Here is a 21,779-nt window from a genome sequence, read left to right on the forward strand (position 1 = left end):
AGGCTAATCAATCTGAAGCCAGACCAATTGGAGCAGATGGATGCGGCCAAGATCGAGGAAAGATTTGAACGTAAACTAAAAAACATGCAGCAAGTAGCATTGTGCGATGAAGTATGACAGATCTGGATTATTCATATTTTGCATTTAATTAGAACAGACCAAAGCTTTGTAATGGTTCTCCGACCCGCAACTTCATCGTTCGATAATGATGATCCTGACGAACAGCCCATGATACTGTGCGAGATAGCAAGCAGGATGTCCACACACACCACTAATTAGCCTTCGTTTCTGGCAGTTCTGACAACTTCTGAGAAAGGTAGAGCAAAGGAGAGACAGAGACGACGACGACGACGACGGTGGAACAGCTATACACCCTGCAACGGTACCAGCTTCGGGCCAAAATCAAACAATTGCTCTAATTATTTCCCATCATCGCCTTCCATCGGTGCTTGGTTTCGCCGTCGCCGTTCGTCGCTTCCTACTCTCCATCTCTCCCGGAGCTGCTCTCCCCGGGCTGAATGCATTCCAGGGAAGCAAGGAAGTTGGCCCGGGCCCGCTACCGGTGCACCAAAACAACTGGCGAAGGGCCCAAAGGACGAAAGATCCTGGTGGAAATCGTTCACTAATTGAGGGAATCCTTGCCGGGCCGTGATTGTGCTCGGGATACCTTCCTTCCATTTTCCCCTCATGCCACTCGTCCTGTTCTGGGTTGATGGCTGCCGATGCCAAACGTCACCGTTCAAATTTCATATCTTGCATCGTCCCTCCAGCAGCACCAATCCGCTTCCAAAAGCGCTTTTCCCTGCTAGAGTAGTGGGAGCTGCAGAAGAAAAAAAACACACTCACCTCCTCTCGTGCGTTCGAGTTTTTCCCACCAGCATGAGAGGCGGCCCCAGAAGCGAACGAACGGGTTTTGCCATGTGCATGTGAGGCCCCCCCGTCGGTCGCTTCCCTCCGCTTCAGTCCCCCATTTTCCGGTGGCGTTGACGGTGGCTCACTAATTGGCTTCATTTATTAGACTTCTTGTTCTGTGCGAGACATCGATAAGAACGCAAACCACCCCCCCCCCCCCCCTCTCCCGAACGGTGGAGAAACGGGTGGGGCTGGTTTCGGTGTCGCGTTTCCATGCATGATTGCCGTCCCCCGCAACCCACACACCCACAGACCCCTCTTCCAAACGCGCGATGAATTGTGTTTTCGGATTGGAGGCGAAAACTTACCTCGTCCGTGTAAACGCAACGTCCCAGCGAGCGGAAAATGTGTCTGTGTGTGTGTATGTGCATGAGTATGAGTGTGTACGTTGCAATTACATGAGCGTCCTCGGCGGTCCCCAATGCCCCCCCCCTCGCTCAAGGGCTTAAGGCTTTAATTAATTAATTGATTGAATCGAAGCCGCAACGCTATTCCCGGGGCCGTCCCGGGACCAACCGACCGACCGACCGAGCACGCCGTTGTTTGTTGCGCTTTCCTCACTCGCTCGCTCGCTCGCTGGCTGCAGCACGGCCGTCATGATATGCATCATCCACTTCATCACCCGGTGTTGGCCCGCTGCCCGCCGAGGAATGCCAGGGTTTTATCGTGTGCAAACCGTGCAGGAATTGGTCGGTTTACTACGAGGAACGAGGGTGCTGTATTGATGTGACGTGTTTGTGTGTGTATGTGTGCTGGTAGTCACCGCACTTAGTGACTGCTTTTAATGTTATAATCCAGAAGAAACTTTACAAAAGCTTGACGCGATGACGTAGGATATGAGTTTATATAATTTATCGGTGAAGCAGTTGCGCTATCATTCATTAAATATGAAAGTAAATTAAAAGGGAATACGTAAAAAAAACACACCAAACGTAGATAATCTCCGACACACCCAAGTAATCCCCCTTGCACAAAGAAAAACCCTTACCTGCTGATGATGAAGTCTAATTAACCTAAATCTAGCCGCACGCCTCCAACCGTGAGCCCCTCGCAGTGAGCCTCCGAAAATGAGTCCGGAAATAATCAAATGACGCCGTTCGAGGATCGGGGCCGGCCGGTACGTGTGTGCCCTGCAGGCGGTGGTAATGGTGGTGGCGTTGTCCTTTTTCCTGCCAAGCGCCCACTTTGGCATCCTTCGCCTCCAACAGCCAAAGGTAGCATTTAATAGCTTCTTCCTCCCTCGAGGACGTCACTACGACGCTACGTCCGTCATTCTGGGGATAATTGAGTGTGCGCTCGGTTACGGGTGCTGCGGGTGGTTCGGTCCTGTTTGGGTGGGTAAGCCTTTTGTTCCTGCCATCCCCCACACTCGCCCATTTCTCATCTTTGCCCATGTTTACCTCTTTCTTGCCGCTTCCATCTATTTTTATGCTCTGTTTTTGCTTTGTCTCTTCCAGATTATGCGATATTATCAGCGTAATTAAGGATATAATTAACTTAAAAGGATAATACACATCCACCGGGCAAGGTAAGTTCTTTTCTTTTGATGATTTTGCCCTCTCTCTCTCTCTCTCTCTTTCCTTCTCTTCTTGGTCCCATTTTCTCCACTCTTTTTGTCGTTTTTGTTTTTTTGCTCCACTGTAAAAATTTTGCCCGTTAATTATGTCGAACTGTTGGCAGAGAGAAAAACAGAGCGAAGGAGAGTTGACACACGCAGGCGGAAAAAAAACCACGCCATACCAGTGCCAATTGAATCTTTTCTTTTCCCTTTTTGCTCTCCCACACAACGGGACCCCCATTTTGTGTCCTCGCAAGCTTGCTAGGAACATTTTCTTCAACTGGCGCTCCCCCTTTTCTTGGTTTTCCATTCCAAAAGAAATTGCTCTCAAAGGAAAAAAAGACGCAGCTCCATTGTAAAGAAAAAATAACCAAAACCAGGGACAAAACACACCCAACCGTCGATCAAAACTGACTCCAACAACGGCAGGCTCCGTGTTTCGGTCGGCATTTTCTTACAGCATGCCATTTCCTTACCCACGAGATGATCTCCAAGCCCGGGCGCCCGGACACACAAAAAAAAAACGGGGGAACGGGGTCGGCGTGCCGTGCAGCTCGGTTCGTTATCTGGCGCTTGTATCGTTCTTAATTTGAATAAATTAATTAGGATTATACCTTTGCGTCTTCTCTGTGCGGCGGTCGATCCGGGGGCCGAGCTGGCCCAAGTGGAAAAGGAAGCTCAATTATATGGGTTAGGGCGGAAAGGGGCCAAAAAAAGAAAGGATTTTTAAACGAAGCGTCATGGTGGTTGGTGGAAAATTGCTGCGAAAAATTCATTCTCTAATTTAACCAAGCGCACCCACAGGGCGTTAGTAGGAAAGGAGAATGTGTGTTGCATTTAAAGAGAGAAAGAGTAAGAAAAGAGGCTAGAAAAGAGGTTTTATTGTCAAATTTTTAAGAACCCTGACCGAGTTTCCCCCGGCGATGAGATTAGAAGGAAAATGCCTCCAGATCGGACAGCGTGTGTCCACTGTGTGTGTGTGTGTGTGTGTTTCCGGGCAAGAGATATTTTCCTTTTCATCGTGCATGGGTGCTTCAGTTTTGGGTGGCACTCCCACAACCATGCAGCAAAGGTGGCGGTTTTTTCCTCAATTTGTTGTTCGTGCCGGAGTAAAATGAATGTCGACGACAGTAGTAGAAAAAAAAACGCCACCCCAAACGAGCAAAAGAAAAGGAAAACTCCTCCAAAGATTACACAAAGATGGATCTGGTTGCGCAGCGAAAGAAAAGCGTCCTGGTGGTGATGGTGGTGGTTGTGTCTACCTTCGAAAGGTTCGTGACAGCGAGGCGCCGAGTTGATTACAATTTTAATTGGATTGTGTGCCTTTCGGTAGCGCTCTGGAGGTGGGAGGGAAAAGAAAACAAAACACAGCCACACAGAGGACAGTTGAAAACAGACCATAAAACGCATCCTTCCCTGTCCCTGACTATGTTGAAGCGAGACAAAACGCCACCGACAGAAGGAACCGAATTTTGCTACGATCTCCCCGATCTTTCACTTTGTGTGTGTGCCTGCCGATTAACCTTCGGGGTCAGCATCGCAACCGAACACATCATACCACACGGGGATGTACCACACAGGGGTGTCGTTGCCCAGACCACCACCCTCCAATATCAACAGACCATCCTGGGCAATTGTAGAATGTGTGCGAATAAAAAAAAACGGAACCCCTTTTTTGTCGTTGGCTCAATCGTACCGTTTGGCTGAAGGTTTTCCCTTCTTTTACTAGAGAATAGTTTTTCCTCTAGCACACACTCACACGGCACCGGGGCAGCAAGAAGGCCAACCTTCCCCTTTTTTATTTCGACACACACACACACACAGAGTTCGGCATAGGGGAAATATTTTGACACAATAATCCGCTGATTTATGTTGCTTTGCGGTGGTCCACGGTGGCCGTTATCGGAATGGCATTCTGATATCGAGCGTAAAATGATGCAATTATTCAAAGCAGGACGAGCACGCGAAAGCCGGGAGGCTGTGCAAGGGTAGCTGCATGTGTGTGTGTGTGTGTGTTTCTGCTCTTTATTGTGATTTTCTCTTATCGCCTTTGATAAATTGCTTTCAAATTGTTTCCAACAGCGTGATTGGTGTGCACCAGATGATGGTGATGGTTTGAAATAGCAATGTTTATAGTGCAGGGAATGTTATTTGAATGTTAGATGGTAGAAAAAAAGATTCCTACATCGGTTACACGAGGGTGTCAAAGGACTTTAAATAAATTGAAGTTTTATTTTCACGCTTATTTTAAAAATGGCTTTGGGAAATGTAATATGAAGCTCAAACTTTTCAACTTACTTGGACTATTAAACGACTGTTGACAAAAGTAGAGATCGGTAACAACTATCGTTTAAATAACATGTTAGTAGGGAATGATTTATGATAAAATTGGCTAGCATAATTCATTCACAATCGAGTAACAATTAAGTCGGCCGATAATAGATCAAAAGTTTAGCTTAAGTATGATTTATAATGGTTTAATTCAACGCGATTCATACTTTAATATGGCCAGTACTTGAAATAAACCCTACTAGTTGCTCTCGTCCTCAATCTGGATACATTTTTCTGCACTATTTCCACCCCATTGCTAACGAGCCACAGTTATTTTCCGAAGTTTGCCATTGCTCATCGCTATAACGACTTGTATCTCTCGCCCCAGCGCTCGCCTATGTCTCTGTGTATGGATGGGTAGAAACGCATGCGTTTTGGTGTAGGTTAAATGAATCGGAGAAATTTAATTATCAACTACCCTTACTTACACCCGTTGCGGAATCATTCCACCGCCGCATCAACCACCATCAAACAGCGCGCTCTCAAACGTGTCTCCTTCTGCGTTTGGTAATTGAAAATGGGAGAAGAATCACTGTTAGCTGCTCTGGCCCACCGTCGTCTAGCCCCTCCGGGCGTGCTGCGATTCGATTTGCATCACCATCTTCAGCCGCTGTTTGTCATAAATCCTGCCATTATTATTACATTTATTGGATTACACTTGTTTCAATTATTCATCCACCCCTCACCGATCAGCCAAACCGATGATGCTGATGAACGTGAATGCTGTTGGGGGTACGGGGGCGACTGCTGGGAAAGCCCTGCTGGCTGCGGGAAATGAACCAATTTAATTAGATGCAGGGTATTTTTCATAATTAAATTCCATTGATTGATGTTAGCCAGAGTGCGGCGTGCGGACCATTACACGCTCCCGGTGCCGCTCGGGTAAGGAAGGACACTGGGAAGGAGAGAGAGAGAGAGAGAGCATGGGAGAAGGAATAAAGAACATTGCGAACCCCATTGTACATCTTGGCACAATCCATCTTCTGAATGATTGCTACGAGGTACGAGAGGAATGTTCTCTATATTCCCTGGCAAGACGCTTTCCCCTTAAACATAGCGAGAGTTCAATATAGAGATAGGAATTGTTGTACAAGAATAGTTTACAAACTACATCAAACGCCCAATGTAATATCCTTGCAAATGTTCGATTGCAATTAGCTGTGCGGAGTTATTTTTCCCTCCATGCTGTTTAATCAAAACCGTCCGTACGTAAGTGACTGATTGCGTGCCCAAAATCAATTAAATCCCATTCATCATCGAACCGGCCCGAGTTCGTAATCGCTTGCAAGGACATCGATTGTCTCACCTATTTCGCACGGGCGCACTTTGTTATCTTTCCCTCCTGCTGCCTCCGAGGAAACGCAACGCAACGCGAAGGGAGCACGTGCACGTGCTCCATGCGCAATGATTTATGCCAGCTCATCGTCCTCAAGAAACCGTTGTTGATTACGACATCATCTCCTTCCGCACCGGGCGTATGTTGTACGTATTAACGACAATGAATTCCCTCGTACAGTGTAAGTCTTGGAACATCGAGGAACATTGGCTGAGGAAAGGTGTTCTAACTGGTCAGGTTCAGTGTTCGTGTTCAGCAGCGATGAGCAAGAGGCGAGGGTTTCCCTGCAAGTCCCGCCAAGAGGCACTGGGGTAACGGTCAACGCAGCCGCAACAATTCAGCCGACCCATGCCTAATTAATGAGCCGTAATTTGTAGTTTGCGTTCTCCAAAACCCAACCGATGATTTATTAATGAAGATGAAATTCTTCTCCCCACTACCTACCATTATGCCAATGTGTGTTGGATGGTTTGTGTGAGCATGGCAATATAAACCTTTGGGGATCTTCTAGCTAGGACAATACAAATGCGTGGTTTAAACAGTCAATCAGTACAATGCCAAGGCACTTACATGGACATTCTTTTATTACTGCGAAGAATCATTTTAGCATGAATATTTGATAGTAGAGAAAAGGATGATGGTTGACTAAGGATCAGTAAATACGAAATACTACAAATTGATTCACCTTATACAAAGAAACGATTTTTAAAAATCACACAAAACAGTAACCTATAAGTTAGACGAAATCACCAACCGAAATAATAGGTTTGACCCTGTCTGTCCAAACTACACTGCACCCCGGGGGAGGTAAGGGATTTATAATTAATCGGAATATTAACGCAAATCGTCTAATGGTATGATAATCTGTTTTTGATTATTATATTACGTGCAAAGAAATAAACGTGCCCAACCAATGCCACTCACGAACGCCACGCCACAAGCGAAATCGCCGGCAAAAGCGAAGGACGATCTATCGCATTGGAACTTTCTTTCCCTTTTGGGCTGCCATTTTCTCTGTCTACGAAGCTTGCCCGCCCGCCCGGCCACTTACCGGACAGACATTCATCTTTTTGTGGCAAGGCAAGGTCTAACCTTCGGCTTCAGTTCCTCCCGGTCTCGCCCACAATTCCATCACAAATCCAGACACAAACCGTGGGGTTTTGTTGTGTGCTGGCTCGTTTGCTGGCCAAGCAGCACCGCCAAGTGGTTTAGTGTTTAATGTATTTCTGTGTTAAACATAACGCCACTTCCTTTTTTGTTGATTTCTTGCCGAAGCGAATTAAACGCAAGCGGTCGGGGATTTTCTTTTTTGCTACCGCGCTTTCTTCAAACCAGAGTCTGGAGAACTAGCATTATAAATCACTTAAGCACCTTTACGTGAGCAGAAACAATTTCTCGCTTTGCATGAAAGCGACCGAAGGGAAAGGCATCGAACGGGTGCGCGGGCATTATTATTATTCAAATCAGTGAGCAATATGCTTATCAGCTTCATTATTATCACCATCGGGCTGGGCAGTGGGTTTGGCGGGAAAAGGGTGGATTTGTTCCATTTTTTCGAATTAATCATATTCACTCGACGTTCATCATCATCATCATCATCAGGTCGTTAGAGTGTTTGATTTGATCGAATCAACTATTTTTTTGTATACTTATTTATAGTTTTTTGTGTAAGTATTTTCAAAAATAAACTACAATATGTCTCGTTGAATGAAGCATTGTCATCCCCTTCAAATGGGAATTAAAATGTAAATAGTTTCCTACTGTATTTCCCGCACCACAAGTGCAATGGAAAATACGACTCCAGACACACCACAATCGTCTTGAAGAAAAACAACACCGAGCGGTCCCGTGACCAGTCCGGCTTAGCAGTCGGCAAACTGTACTCTCTTCATTGTCTTGCTGCACCTGTCAAAGTTCTCAACCCGTGAGCAACTCACCAACACGGCAAACTGTCCACTTTCTTAACAGTAGTTGGGTTCGGTAAAAATCTTGCAATCCCGCCCAACCAAACCGAAACCACCTTGCCAACGAGTGTTGTGGTTTTTACTCCCTCAAAGAGAGACAGCAGTAGCAGCGATTGTTTGTTCTGGTTGGGCGCGTGCAAAGGAAAGTACACAAAAAACGGGACATAAAGGAAGCGCCCTCTAATCCCCTTGTATTGAGGAATGCAATTGAAAGACGGAATTATGCGGGTAATTATTACTGCACCGTTGCGTTTTCCAGCTGCTGCTGCTGTCGGTGTGAATGGGTTGTTTTTGATGCGACAGTAAATATGTCGCTTTTCCCAGATTTGCGTTGCCGGCGAGCAGAAAGTGTAAAAGAAAGTGTGTGTTTTGCATAGAAAGGAGAGCTTAACAGTTTCTTTTGTGGTTGGGAATAGATGAATTGAATCATACTTTATCAGTAGCATAATGTTGTTCCTATCATTAAAGTTAGACTTCAGATAGAAAATCAGCCTCTTTCTCTAAATTAGCTTGCACCCTTTTAACACACAAGAAATATGCAATTTGTTTAATGTACTAAAAGTTTGAATATTCCTTGAAATGTCTACATCCACATTCCCCCAAACTTTCCTCGGAATAAAGGTAACAATTCGTTTTTCTTCACGCCTTACCTGGCGCCTCCATTCACGAGGAAGGCGAGGAGCGCACTTTGGTCCTTTCACCATGCCGCTTCGTCGTCCGTATGTGTGTCGGGATGTTTTTTTTTTTGTTACGAAATTCAATTTAATATACGCTTACAAGTAATCAATCATCTCGACTATTTCAGTGTATGGGGAAGTAGCTAATGGAATTGAATTAAATTAAATTTCGTCAAAAAAGGCTTCAATTTTACGCTGATATCGATTTTATTTGCTTTCTTATACACCTTTAGGAGGCTTTTTTGTAGTGTGCTCATTTTCTGTTGCTATAATTTGAAACTTTATCGTACCCAATCTTCATTTTTTTCTAATAAAGTCACCCAATAAATGCTGCTTTCCTAGAAAATGCATATTCATTTCCTATTGCAATATTCAGGAGCTTCCTTGAAGGTGTGTTGCGAGTTGCAGATTGCATCCTTTATGCTCAAATCAAACACCGGCAGCAGTCGCCTTCTATGCTACCCCTAAACATTCCACCTTTGCTTCTGCAATAATATCTCCTGCAGTCGGCACATGCCGAGCCCGTGACTGTTGGAAGTACGCGCCACACTACCTTATCGTCATCGGCGATATAATTTCCGGTAATACGAACATAATTTCATTCCCCTTCCGCCCCGCTAGCCGCTCTCTGTTTGTCCATGTGTGTGTGTGAGTGTGTGTTTTTCCTTTTACACTCTCTCTCACACACACACACACACACATACACAAGGCACAACTTTATCGTCCTCGAACCACTTGGCGAGAGCGCGTGCGGCAGTGATTCGTTGGAAAAATAAATGTATCGTCTTCGTGGTTCGAACTGTGCCAGACGCTTTTGCCCGTGCCGCTTGCTGATTGAACTGCCGGTAGAATACGCTTTCTCGTGCTTCGATGGAGCGCTCTCGCTTTCGCTATTTCTCTCTCGTTCGCTCACTTTCTTCGCATTGCTTTTGGTCAGCGCTCAGGCTTAACCTTTCCATCGCCGACAAACTTTGCACCTTCGCCCAGCACCACCACCACCAGCAGCACCGAGTGTCGCAAAGTGTGTGTGTATGCATTGGTGTTTGGAAAATCGCTCACAATCGGGCCACCCTGCTCCATCCCGGGCTCGGCTGCAAACAACCAGCCCAACACAACCGAATCCAGGCAAAATCGAGCAAAGGAAAACGAGGCTAAACAAAACAGCATGAAACGGAAATTGGAATGAATTCTTCGTAGTTCGAAGGCGTCGAAAAATGGAAAACTTCAACTCTCAATGTCGTGTTTGGTGGTACTGGTGGTGGTGGCGGTGGTGATGTTGCGCGCCGGTTTGAAAGAAAATCAGAGTATGTCCTGGACGTGCTTTATTGCGCTGAACGTTGGGAAAGGTCGGGCACGCTGGACGAAACGAGCGACACCAGGATGAAAGAGAGAAAGAGAGCGAAAGAGAGACTGTACGGTGGTTGAAGTGCAAAGTGTTTCGATTTTGGGAATTTGGATGCATTTTGTGAGTTTGATTTAATTTTGTTTTGTTTCATCGCAGCTTAACTTAGCTGTGCTCGTATTTAACTTTTTATTACAAATTAGTCTTCGTGGTTTAGTGCTCATTAACAGTGAATTTCCCAAGGAAAACACTCCAACCTAATGCACAAGCCTCACGTCGGTAGCTGCTGCACACTGTACTTGGCACACTCACATGAAGGACATCGTGAGCATCGTCAACCTCATTTCGCTTTCTCAAGCACCACCAACCGCAACATCATACGATCCTCATCATCATCATCATCGTCATCATCTGCAACGAGATTGTCAAACAAGCGCGCCCTGCGAGACGCCGTGTCCTCTCGAAACGAACGGTACGGTGTGCGTTGCCGCCCGGGGAGCGTGAAAATTTTGCGGAAAAGTGAAACATGCTCATCATTGGTTCTTTCTATATGTATGTGTATGTGTGTGTGCCGACGGGCACAAACCAACAAAAAATCCCAATTAGAGTCTGACAATTTACACTAATTAAAAAGTGGCTCCATCCAGCAGCAGCAGCAGCAGCAGCAGCATCCGGGAGGCTACGCGGTGGCGGCGTTAGGATGGCGTCGCTCGAGATGCTGTTTGCACTTGTGGTGATGGTTAATTTTACTTATTTTCCTTATTATCTACTTCTGCGTTCGTTTTCGGGGCGTGCTGGGAAATGAGTTTTCGAGAACCTTGTCCTGCTGATTCTTTTCTATACTGGCTGTCATTAATTACGCTGCAGTACATTTGAACCAGTTTGTTTTGTACGTTAAAAGGAAAACAACTACAACTACGAGTCTCACCCCTGAAAACTCGTTTATAAGCTTCCTTTTCGTGCTTCGACGGCAACACCTTTCGATTCGGTATCGAACGGCAAGAGCACGTCCCTCCCCACCCCCCTGGAACGTCAAGCCAAAATCGACGGGTTAGCGTTCTCGATTTGACGCTCGGAAATTGGTTATCCTTCAAATAAACACGGTCAAACCCGGCGGTGGCGTTGGCCCAGTTGTTCGCTCCGCTTTGCTCGAATGAGTTTCTTTCCCTCGCGCTGCGTTGAAGTGAAAGGTAGCAAAATCAAAGTTCGACACAGTTTTCACGAAATAATAACGCAACCACCACCACCACAAACAGTTTAGCACAATTTATTGTTACACTTTAGTGGTTCCCTTTGGTTCTGTTCTCGCTAATGTTGCATTGCGAATCAATTGAAACGAAATTGACAAAGACAAATAGCGCCTTGACTGACACATTACGCATTGCTCGGGGAAAAAGAGAGCGAACATGGTACCAAAAAAAACAAAAAACTCATTGATAAGAGAAACTAAAACACAAACAAAACCGCAACGTTTACATGAATCGGTTCTTCTTCGCCCGCCAATCCACCTCGTCGCCTATCTGCGGCGCTTTTTTCCCTTCAGTGCCGGTTTTTTGCACAATCGCACCACAATCAAAGGACAAATTGCTAATTTATTCAAATGTAAATTTGATTTCCTTTCAAATAGCACATCCTAAGCACAGGCACACAGAAAAGTAACAACAAAAAAACCGGAGGGTGGAAAAAATGTGAAGCCTTCGTTACTCGTTCGGTTCTTTTTCTCTCCCTTTTTCTGTGGCTCAAGCAACCAGATGATTCGTCTTGCTGTCATACCAGGACAGTAGGGTAGGTTGACGCTGAGAAATCATCCATGTCCGAACGTTTTGTGGTTCATCACTGTCGCTATCCCTCGGTACGGTTTTGGGGTTTCGGTGGCGTGTTTTAGGACCTTTTTTTACTCACTTTAATGCTTGATTTATCTTCATCAGCTTCGAGCGGACGCTGCACAATGAGACGTTACAGTTAGAGACTGTGGATAATGTGTTTCTTTGTGAAGAATTTTAAGCCAAATATTGATAAAAGCAGTTCACAATTGAAGTTTAGACAAGATTTTCTTACTTGAAATGTATCTGGTGAATAGAGTTTTTATGGTATAATGGTTCTTCAGCTGATTAAAGCCAGCAAACTCCGATCAGGATTATCGACTTTATGTTAGACATTTTTTTTCCTGCCAATTTCCTCCATTTCACTCACACAAAACACGACGACATGAATCAAGCCTCTAATTTAGTGGTAGTAGTGGAAGAACGCAACCCGTTCCCAAATCTACTGGATCGACTCCTTCTGCTCCCCCAAAAAACGGGAACTCCAAATTGCATTTCCTTCCACCTCCGCTCCTTCCAACAACCCCAGCTCCAAAAGCCAAAAATTAAAGACACAACGTGCGCCATACTCCTTCACTCCCCCCACAGCGAACCGACCGATGCTGATGTGCCGTTGTCAAACAGCCCGAGACATCGTGTCAGTAAAGGCTCCAGAATCATATCTCCCTTTTGCGGGTGGTCGTCGCTGTCGTTGCTGTCGTCGTCATCGTCGTCGTCGTCCTCGTCGAAAAGAAAGGAACGGGGCCGGCCCCAGAAAGGATCGTCACCGGACATAACCGTCGGTAGTCATTAGTTTCCGTTTTCAATTTGGCTTCATATTGACTTCCCTGGGCCACCGTTGGAGTCGTCGCTGCAGCCGGCCGAAGTCACACAGAAGTCATCATCGTGTCGTGCGGGTCAAAGAATGCGACGCAAGAGTGATGAATTAGGATATTGGATTCAGGGGAGCATTACGCTGGCTGGTTTATTGAATGTGCCCTTGACTGCTGGGGCAATCGTGCTGCTCCGAGTGCTGCTTCTTCAAAAGAAAAAGGCATGTGGGGAGAGGAGGAGAGAGGGCACACATCTCCCAAGCGTTCGTTTTTGAATCCATATTCGAGTTGATTTTGGAATTGTACTCGACCGTGTGCGGGTCGTCCTTGCAACCTTGCACCTACGCAAGCACATACGCTCCCCGGCTGGTGCTGGTGGATCGAGCAAGGATGATCGGGAAAATGAAATCCTATTTCCGGTGCGGATGTTGAGGTTTCCGGCTTAGGTGTCAAATGCGGCCCCGGGGTCCCTCTCTTCACAGTGGCATCTCCAGCCGAAACCGGGCGTTGTGTGCACTATGTTTCATTCGATGCACCGAAGAAGTCTTTAACCTTTGCCAACCAGGCCTACGACACGAGATGGACTGGGGAGAATGTCGCAGCCCTTTCACAAACATTTTTGGCTAATCAACATGCTCAGAAGTCCCCGTCGAAAAAGGTTGATTTGTGATAGTGTGATACGTTTGAAGAATAGTTATCATGTTGTGAATTTGTTTAGAGACGTTAATTGGCTTTTAAAAGTTTTACAAAAATGCTCAGAAAAAAGGCCAACACAATTAGTAATCATTCTAATTATCTACACCTTCGTCTCAGTCTTCAAACAACACCGTTTTAACTGGCCAAATCACACACAGACACTTCCACCTTCTTTGTGTCTCCCTTTCTCATTACCTGGGAACTTAGGCGACGGCCACCCACTACCGCCTCACGTTCGCCGTGCTTCTAATGTTACACGAATGGCGTTTTGTTTTTACGATACTAATTAGACAAACTCTTACTCTTACTTCTACCGTTTCACACTCCCAACCACGGCCTTCCCCAGGACTCTCCCGAACCGACGAGCAAACAAGCGCACGATCGTGCGCTGCCGCTGCCGCTGCTGCTGCTTTGCTGCAGGCGCGTAATTTCTTCTGCTCAAACTTCTCCAGCCACGCCGAAGGGGGAAGTTTCACGCTCTCGGGGGTTCTCCCACCGCCACCCTTGGCTCTTTTTTAGCGCCATCTAAAAGGGAAGGAGAGAGGAAAAAAACAGACTGGCACCCCAAACCACCCCAAACCGAAACCGAATGCCATCCGGCTCTCAATGCTGGCGCACACGGAGGAGAAGAGTTCTACGCATACCAAATACAGGGAGAGAGAGAGTGAGAGATAACAGTGCGATGGGTGAGACGCAGTGGTGGGACGGGCGAAGCACGCAGCATAACCATAAAAACCGTTTACGGTGAACCGACCCCACCGAACCGAAGGCTGTGGCCGCGCTCGACGCACGTAATGAGCTAATTTAGCTTAAAAATTTTCAACACTAATTGACAATTAAAAATCTAATTAAATTAACCGAGAAAACAAATTTCGGGCACCGCACCCGCTGCTGGTGCACGCTCGTTTCCCCTCCCTTTTTGTTTGCCCCTATCCCTGTCAGCTCCGGGTGGCACACGACCGTCACCGGTGTAACAATAGCTGTAACGGAGAGTGTTTTGAACCGTTTTTTTCTTATGCTTGATCCACACTAAACGGGGAGGGATGGTTTGATTCGAAATCAATAGCCATTTGGTTCGTTTCATTTTGCAATCGAAAGTGTTTAAAGGAAATGAATTTAACAAAATCCCTTACCCATTAATTTAAATAAATTATTCCAAACAGTAGACGATGATCTTCCTCTCCGCCAGCGTTAAAAAAAAGATTGCTTGCCTTCTTCTCGATTTTCGACATTGCAATTTAATACCGAAAAACGCCGCACTAATCCCAAACCGGTCACAAATCGGTGATCGCTTTTCAAATCGCAAAAGCCGCACCTAATTAGGGCCGCCAGATAAGCGGATTTTCTCTTTTATTTGTCTTACCTGTTTTCGCTCCCACAACTCCCTTCCTCAGAACCCGATCCGTAACGCCGCTCCCGCGCGGCACTTTGTTGCGATCCGATCGGCAAAGATCGGACCGATCAGATTAGACGTGTGGTCCACGGCCTCAAGGTCAAGAAAAATGGGACTTCAAACCGATCGTACACACAGCGCTCTTGCGGTCGATCGTTTGCTGGTGTAACAGCCGAACGCCGAACTAATAAGTCGGATTAAGTGGAATGGATTAGAGCTTGTTTTGTGTGTGTGTGTTTGTCTCTCTCTCTCTGTGTTGTAGGTGATGCCCGTTTGGGACGGTTGATCTAATTACGATAGCCTTATAAGGGCTGGCGCGCGCTGTGATTGGGCTGGAAAGCGAAGCGAAGGAAGAGAAAATTAGCATTAATCTTGTGGTCCGTTGCCCTTATGCTGCGCGTAATTAGGACGTAATTCATTTCTCGTGACGTCCCTCCCGGGGGGGTGTCGGTTTCAGAAAACCCTCCAAAAAGCGTTTCCTTATCATTCGTAGCATTAATCTTGCATCGGCCGACAAATGAACCCGTGCAGCATAAGATAGGGAATGGTACAGCAGCGAAACACCAAATGCATGCGAGTGCCTTATCTTATCGTCTGTACGTGTGTGTGTGTGTTTGTGTGTCCAGGTCGGATAGAGGGAACAACGTTTTCATGCCTTGAAGTACAATTTTTCATTGATAAAGCTTAATTTGACATGTTTTGTTTAATTACTAGTGTTTCGATCCTCATACTGTCTGTTTCCTTTTCCAATCCTTTCACATTTTTGGGCAGCAATAAACAAAACGCAGCTAAGAAGTGGGATTGCACGCCTTTTTGTTGTGGTTCAAAAACAACTACGCAAACATGTTTCACACACAACTCCACGGTGTTACGGGTGCACAGGTCGGTTCGCGAGCACAGCAGCACAGGACGAAAATATCTTAATGAGCTCCAAATTCCTTCCTTCACACATTTGCTCTCAATTTTGTCAATCAGTTTCTCCCGTGTTGTGTCTTGCTTCCTACATCAGACGAACAATTCATGCATCGCTTAATTGTTATCGTCTCCGCTTTTGTCTTGCAGTTTGCCGGAGCAAAAGGGCAGACCGTTTGAATGGGTAAAGCACTGGATTAGCGCGAATGTTAGAGAAACTGTTCGAATACTTCAATAGCTACAAACACCTTTTTTATGCAATAACTGTACGCCGTTCCCACTCCAAGCTCCAGCACTGTTGTGTGTTGTTGGTGAAATGATAATTATCTTTTATTTCCTTCATTCTGCTCCACATCAATCGGTGACCCAAACACCTTCCCTCCCTTCCCGGTCCCTGTGAACCTTGTCAACCTGTCCGTCAGTCCGTTCGCGCAGCCGATTGAAGTCGTTCGCCGTTCCGCCTTCGGCCCCCGTTGCCTTTTATTAACTGCACTTCGCCCCGGTTCCGCCCGAACACGAGGGGTCGTGTGCGACCAGTGTGCGGCGGAAATCTAGAACTGAAAACCGAAACCACTCACCTAATGAGCAGAACCACCTTCCACGATGCCAATTCCAACACCAGCGACCGGTTCGCGGTTCCCTCCGATTCCTCCGCACCGATTGCTAGGGAGCGTTGCCAGCCGAAGGAAGCTTAAGTGTACGTGTGTGTGTGTGTTTGAGTGATTGTGTCGCTGAGTCCGTAATGGCGTGCAGGTCGCGATTAGCGTATCGAAAAACTGGCGGATACTGTTCTTGTAGCAAACCGCGAAGAAAGTGCATTGGATTCTCCTGCCTTATTTGACTAATTATGGAATATTTATAGAAATTTCACAGAAGCGTTTTGAAAAGCTTAACAAGACCAGGAAGCTTAAATAAAGTCGCGACTTCCAATGATTTTCCATGGATAAATTTAACAACTTTTAATCCCCATCGACAGCTCTTGGTGGATTCGATCGTCTCGAGCAGCCGTCGTCCGTCCCATTTGGCGACTTTCAAATTTATCTTGATTCCTTTTCGATCTAATTAAATTTGAGCGACACCTGAGGAGCGGAACGTACCGCAAAACAACGGGCCACGCACGGGTCCCACCAGCAAAGGAGCGGTGGTGCACCGCAACAGCCTCACCCATCAGGACCTCAGAGACGGTAGGGCCGAACGGCAACTTGGGAGCTGGGGAGAGACGGAGCGAAAACGAAAAACCCGCGAGGACGCGTAGCCGAGCAGCGGCTGTAAACGTGAGACAATAATCGGCGTCTCGGCCACCGGACTTACTTGCTTGATTGGGTCGTCGACTCACTCCTCCACGGGAGCTAATGAAGTAAGCTTCACTCCTTGCGCACTGCCGGGAGGAACGGAAACGGCACGGTAAAGAAGGGATAAAAAATCAACAAACCATATAAAGCTAGCTAATGGGATTTTTCCAGCCACCCTTGAGCCTGTCGTCCCTTTGGCCACTTTTGTCGTACTCTTCCGCTTCGATTGTGTCAAAAAACCGACCGAAGTGGAGTGCACCGTTTTTGGAAGCGCTAGTGGTGGTTTTGAATATAATTTAGTCATAATGAATTCTGCAGTTCGGACAAGTACCATAATACCAGCAACGTGGGGTCTGCAGAAAATGAGGCATAAACCTACAACAATTGCTCCTTATTAGGCGTTTGCGTTGTGTGTTTTACGAAAGGGAAAGGACGAGTTTTATGATAATTTTTGGAGTTCCCCTTTCGCGTTGGTGTACTTTGCTTCGAAAGCGGTCGAATCCTTTCCGTGCGGTTGGAAGGTGCGAAGCGGTGCTACCGTTGAGCAGAAAGATCCGATTTCAGCATCTTATCACATCACGCCCCGCAATTCGAGGAGAGAGAGCAAGATCGGGCAAGGCTGAGGGAACCGTTTTTGATGAGGAATTTGTAAATTGGAACCAATTCCGGAACCGGTCCGCGGGTGTTTTCGTGAGCCGGAAAGGCGACTGACCGCATTCGGCGTGCCGGCGGACCCACTTTCATGTGTTCTCCAGTGTGTCCCGCTACCTGGTCCGGTCGCGCTGGTTTATGGCTCCAAGCCGCTACTTCATCTGGCGGTTTTTAATTAATTTCTCGTGCTGCCTTTCCTCAACGTCCTACGAGCAGAAAAGCAACAAACCAAAAAAAAAAAAGACACGATCAGTATATATTTGATTAGCGCATAAATTAGCACAACCATCGTGACAAGCAGCGCTAAGGGAGGGCGCCAAGGAGCTAGATGGTTGTGCAGGGGCAGTTTTATACCGTTGTGAATTTTTGGCCAACTTTTGCTCCGCTCTCTTTGGTAAGGGGTGTGAGATTTTATATTGCTTCGGGGTTTGTTTTCACCATAATTCATATCTCACTTTATTGCAAAAGCGAAGCAAAGTCTCTATCATATCTCACAGCTCTCTATGCGTTTCTGTTCCTCAGGCGTAACAAACCAGAGGCATCACTCACATGCACAATTCCCTTCTCTCCTTCCAAGAAGCCTGCCTGAAGCTGCTGTTGCTGTGCCGCCGCTCGGCGGAAAACGGAGCGTGAGAAATTGACGATGCTTGATTAGCGAGAAGCGGATGCTTCAATGTGCGCTAATAGATGAAAGCACTAATGAATCGAGCTCCATTAGTCACCCATTCATCTGCGTCCTTTCATCGGACCGAGCGTCCCGATATTGCTTCCAACGGCACCGGCCAGAGTGACACTAGTCGTACTGGATGGTGCTTTAATGAAACAGAGCAATGGTTTAAGATAATTTTATAGTTTTACACTTTGAATATTGGACAACAAATATTTCCTATTCTACATGCTGAAGCGTCAGGCACGTCATAAACACGCGACTCCAACAATATTCCTTTGATGCAACTTCGGTCGCCCTAGTGTATTTCATCTTAATCCTACCCATCCTTGCGAGCGACCAAGCTGCAAGCTGCTCCCAAATGCCGCTAATGAGAATTTTCTCCTTCAGTTTCATCCCAAACTAATGCCTGCTGGCCCTTCGCTAACCTATGGCCCTATGCGTCTTCTAATGAATAGTTCAGTCCCGTGGGCTGGCGTACGAGGATCGAACTCAGATAAGCTTTAGTGATAAGTTTTCGGTCACCATGCCCCTTTCTTCTTGCTCGTCCGGTCTCTAATATGTTTTTGGTTCTGGTTGAAGATGAAGTTTGAGATGATGGTGAGTATGCAGATTAATAGCAATAATTGTCATCGATGTTGTCGCTTTCTTGCTTTGTAAGACACTCTTTAAATAATTGTTTTGCTTTTAAGGCATCCCGCCAATGCAAAATTCAAAACTAATAACATCGCCTTAAACACAAACACACATCAATCACGCTGCATAGAATTATGATCTATTAAACCACAGCTCGAAAGTCCATTTCGAATGCGAAAGCCTCGCACAGGAAAGCCTACGTGTCGGGCAGCTGGCGAGCCCAAGGGCCCAACCGGCCAACCATCCAGTCCAGTCCAGTCCAGTCCAATCCAATCCAATCCATCTCCATTGCTCTCCAACAAACCATCACCATCCATGGCACACGGTCGGTCGGTGGCAGCGAGGTCCGTGGGTAGACGACGGCCCTGGATCTCCTGGGGGCCGTCCCCATTGCGACTCCCAAGACGCGGTGGCGTAGATGGCGTACGAAGTTTAATTAAATTTAATTAAATTTGAATTTAATATATCAAAGGGAGAGATTGTTAAGCGATAAGAAAGCGACGGCTGGAGCCATCCCCTTCTTCCCTCCTGCTGGTGGGGCGGGGAATGGTGGCGAAATATTGCTGGTGAGCGCGCGCGTGTTGCGCTGTCGACAATGACGATGACGCTGTTGATGATGGCGCTGATGACGACAATTAAGCTAGTGTGTGCGGCCGATCCGATACTGAACGATGAGGCGGAGGAGGATACGATGCTTTCTCACGGTCTCACCGGCGGTTTCTGCTTCTTCAGATGCAAATTTAGTAGGCGGTGAGCGAGAGATAGTGAATGATGATCGCTCTCGCTCTCTGCTGCTGCTCACTCGCTCTCACCGCTCGCACTGCCAGCAACTGCATCTCGCTCTACCATCATTAGTGGTCGGGCTAAAAGTGCTGAGGCGCTGCTGAGGCGTCCCAGGATCCCACGGGCGGGCGGTGTGTTCCGCACTCGCACTCGTTACAAAAACGCAACTAAACGGTAATGATGGCAGGGTTGCCTTCCCTTTTGTTCGTAACGGTCGCCCCGTTCTCGTACGTTCTCTTCGAGCGCGCGCGAGACCCCACCAAACGATGAGACACACACTGATCACGCGTCGGAGCTGATGATGACAATAATGCTAACGATGTGGTTCCTTGCCTCCCTGTTCCTTTTTAGGTGTGAAGCGGGAGGGTGTCTATATATGTGTGTGTGTGTGTGTGCAAGATAGCGCAAGCTTGGGAGGGTGCCTTGGATGTCTGGTGATGCTGAAATGCTTCCGGAAAATGTGGCACCCAGGGGAGGGGCTGGAGTTGGTGGACGCAGGTGGACGAAGGCTCTCGAAATCGAAGTAATTGGATGCGAAAGGAGCGAACTGTTGCAAAGTTCAATTGATAGCTGCAGTAGTGAGCGAATCCATGCCAGGGGGAAAGCAGAGCGTCAGCAAAGGAGAGAGCTGTAGTATTAAATGGAGTAAGGCGAAAGGACAGCACAGTGACATTAGTTTTCCATTTTCCCAATTTTTTGCAGGGAGGGTTTTTATCAGACGTTTGGAGGAAAGTTTTTGGTAGAAATAATTGATTTTGTTACGTTATTTACACCCGGAATTATGCTCTATATAAATGAAGAAATGGATAATAAGGTTAACTTTTGCTGCTTGAAGCTTTCATTTCTTTTACGTCATTAAATCAACTTCTGTGCCTTTAAATCCTTCTTCTTAAATTATCATACCCGTTGTTGCATGCATCTTAAACCATTATATCTGAAATAACATCAATTATAATTTATGACCACGCAACAATAAATTCCCATGATTTATGCTTCACTTGCTTTTCATCACAGTGCAAGCTAAAACTGAAAGAAAAACTTTCGCTTTTTTGTGTGTGTTGTACGATAAGCCAATAAAGCCTCTCTCGCACACACACACACACACACTCCGATGAAAATGATTCAATTTTAATCCCCCTACACTTCACGCTGCAAGTGCCTTTTGCAACTTTATTAACTCAACTTCATCAACTGGCAGCGGTCCTTGATGCACCCGTAAAAACCCGGGCCCGGGCCTAGGCAAAACCTTTTGTGTCATGCAAGCCGGGGCTTGGATGAATTTATATCACTACTACCGGGCCGAGTCCGAAAACTTGGCCCCAAAACTGCATTGCCCCCGTGTCGTCTCCCCGCACCCCACCTGCAGATAAACGCGCCTCACCGTGTCGTTATGGCTACGAAACTGACACTCGGCTTCGCTCATTGGGGCGCCTGTCTTTTGTCCTGTGTTGCCGGCCGTCCGTTGCTCTGCATGCGTTACGCTAGCGACTGCGGAGAATATTTTGCATCCTTCCTCGCATGCCGGCATGCCGCCGGCGTGTGAAAGCGATTTTTCAGCCAACAAAGAGGAGCTGACCTAGAGGAGAGAAGGATGCAAACGCAAACGTTCAACAGATAAAATTTGAGCAAAATGAATGATGCAGGACTGAGTGCTGCAGTGGCCGGTGTACGCGACAAGAAACGTTCTCGCTATAAATATGGGTTGGCCTCTATCGGCGACACGGGGCGTACGGTGCGCTATCGAATCGCTTTAATTAGTGCATCCTTGTATTGAGTTCCAGCAGGACCGCAACGACGACTACGACGACGACGACGCCGGTGATGAGCATGATGATGATGATGATGATGATGAGGTGCACCATGATGACCGAACGGCTGGAATCGTTATGCATTATAACTCATTATTATTATTACCGGATGGTGGCAGTTGTGGTGGCTGATATGTGCGGGCGAAACGGTGCCATGGATCGGTGGACTTTTCCGTCAACCGCAAT

The 21,779-nt window shown here is 46.7% G+C and overlaps 1 protein-coding gene across 1 annotated transcript in view; it reads left to right on the forward strand.

The window, feature by feature from the left end:
• The window catches only part of LOC121595897 (LIM domain transcription factor LMO4), a 166,735-nt gene that overhangs the window by 96,633 nt on the left and 48,323 nt on the right, over positions 1-21,779 (forward strand). Inside the window, exon 5 of the mRNA XM_041920283.1 lies at positions 2,370-2,440. The gene's annotated coding sequence lies outside the window, so the exon portion shown is untranslated. The remainder of the gene's footprint in view (positions 1-2,369; positions 2,441-21,779) is intronic.

The sequence above is a fragment of the Anopheles merus genome, chromosome 3R (assembly GCF_017562075.2).
Source record: "Anopheles merus strain MAF chromosome 3R, AmerM5.1, whole genome shotgun sequence".
In the NCBI taxonomy this organism is placed as follows: Eukaryota; Metazoa; Arthropoda; class Insecta; order Diptera; family Culicidae; genus Anopheles; species Anopheles merus.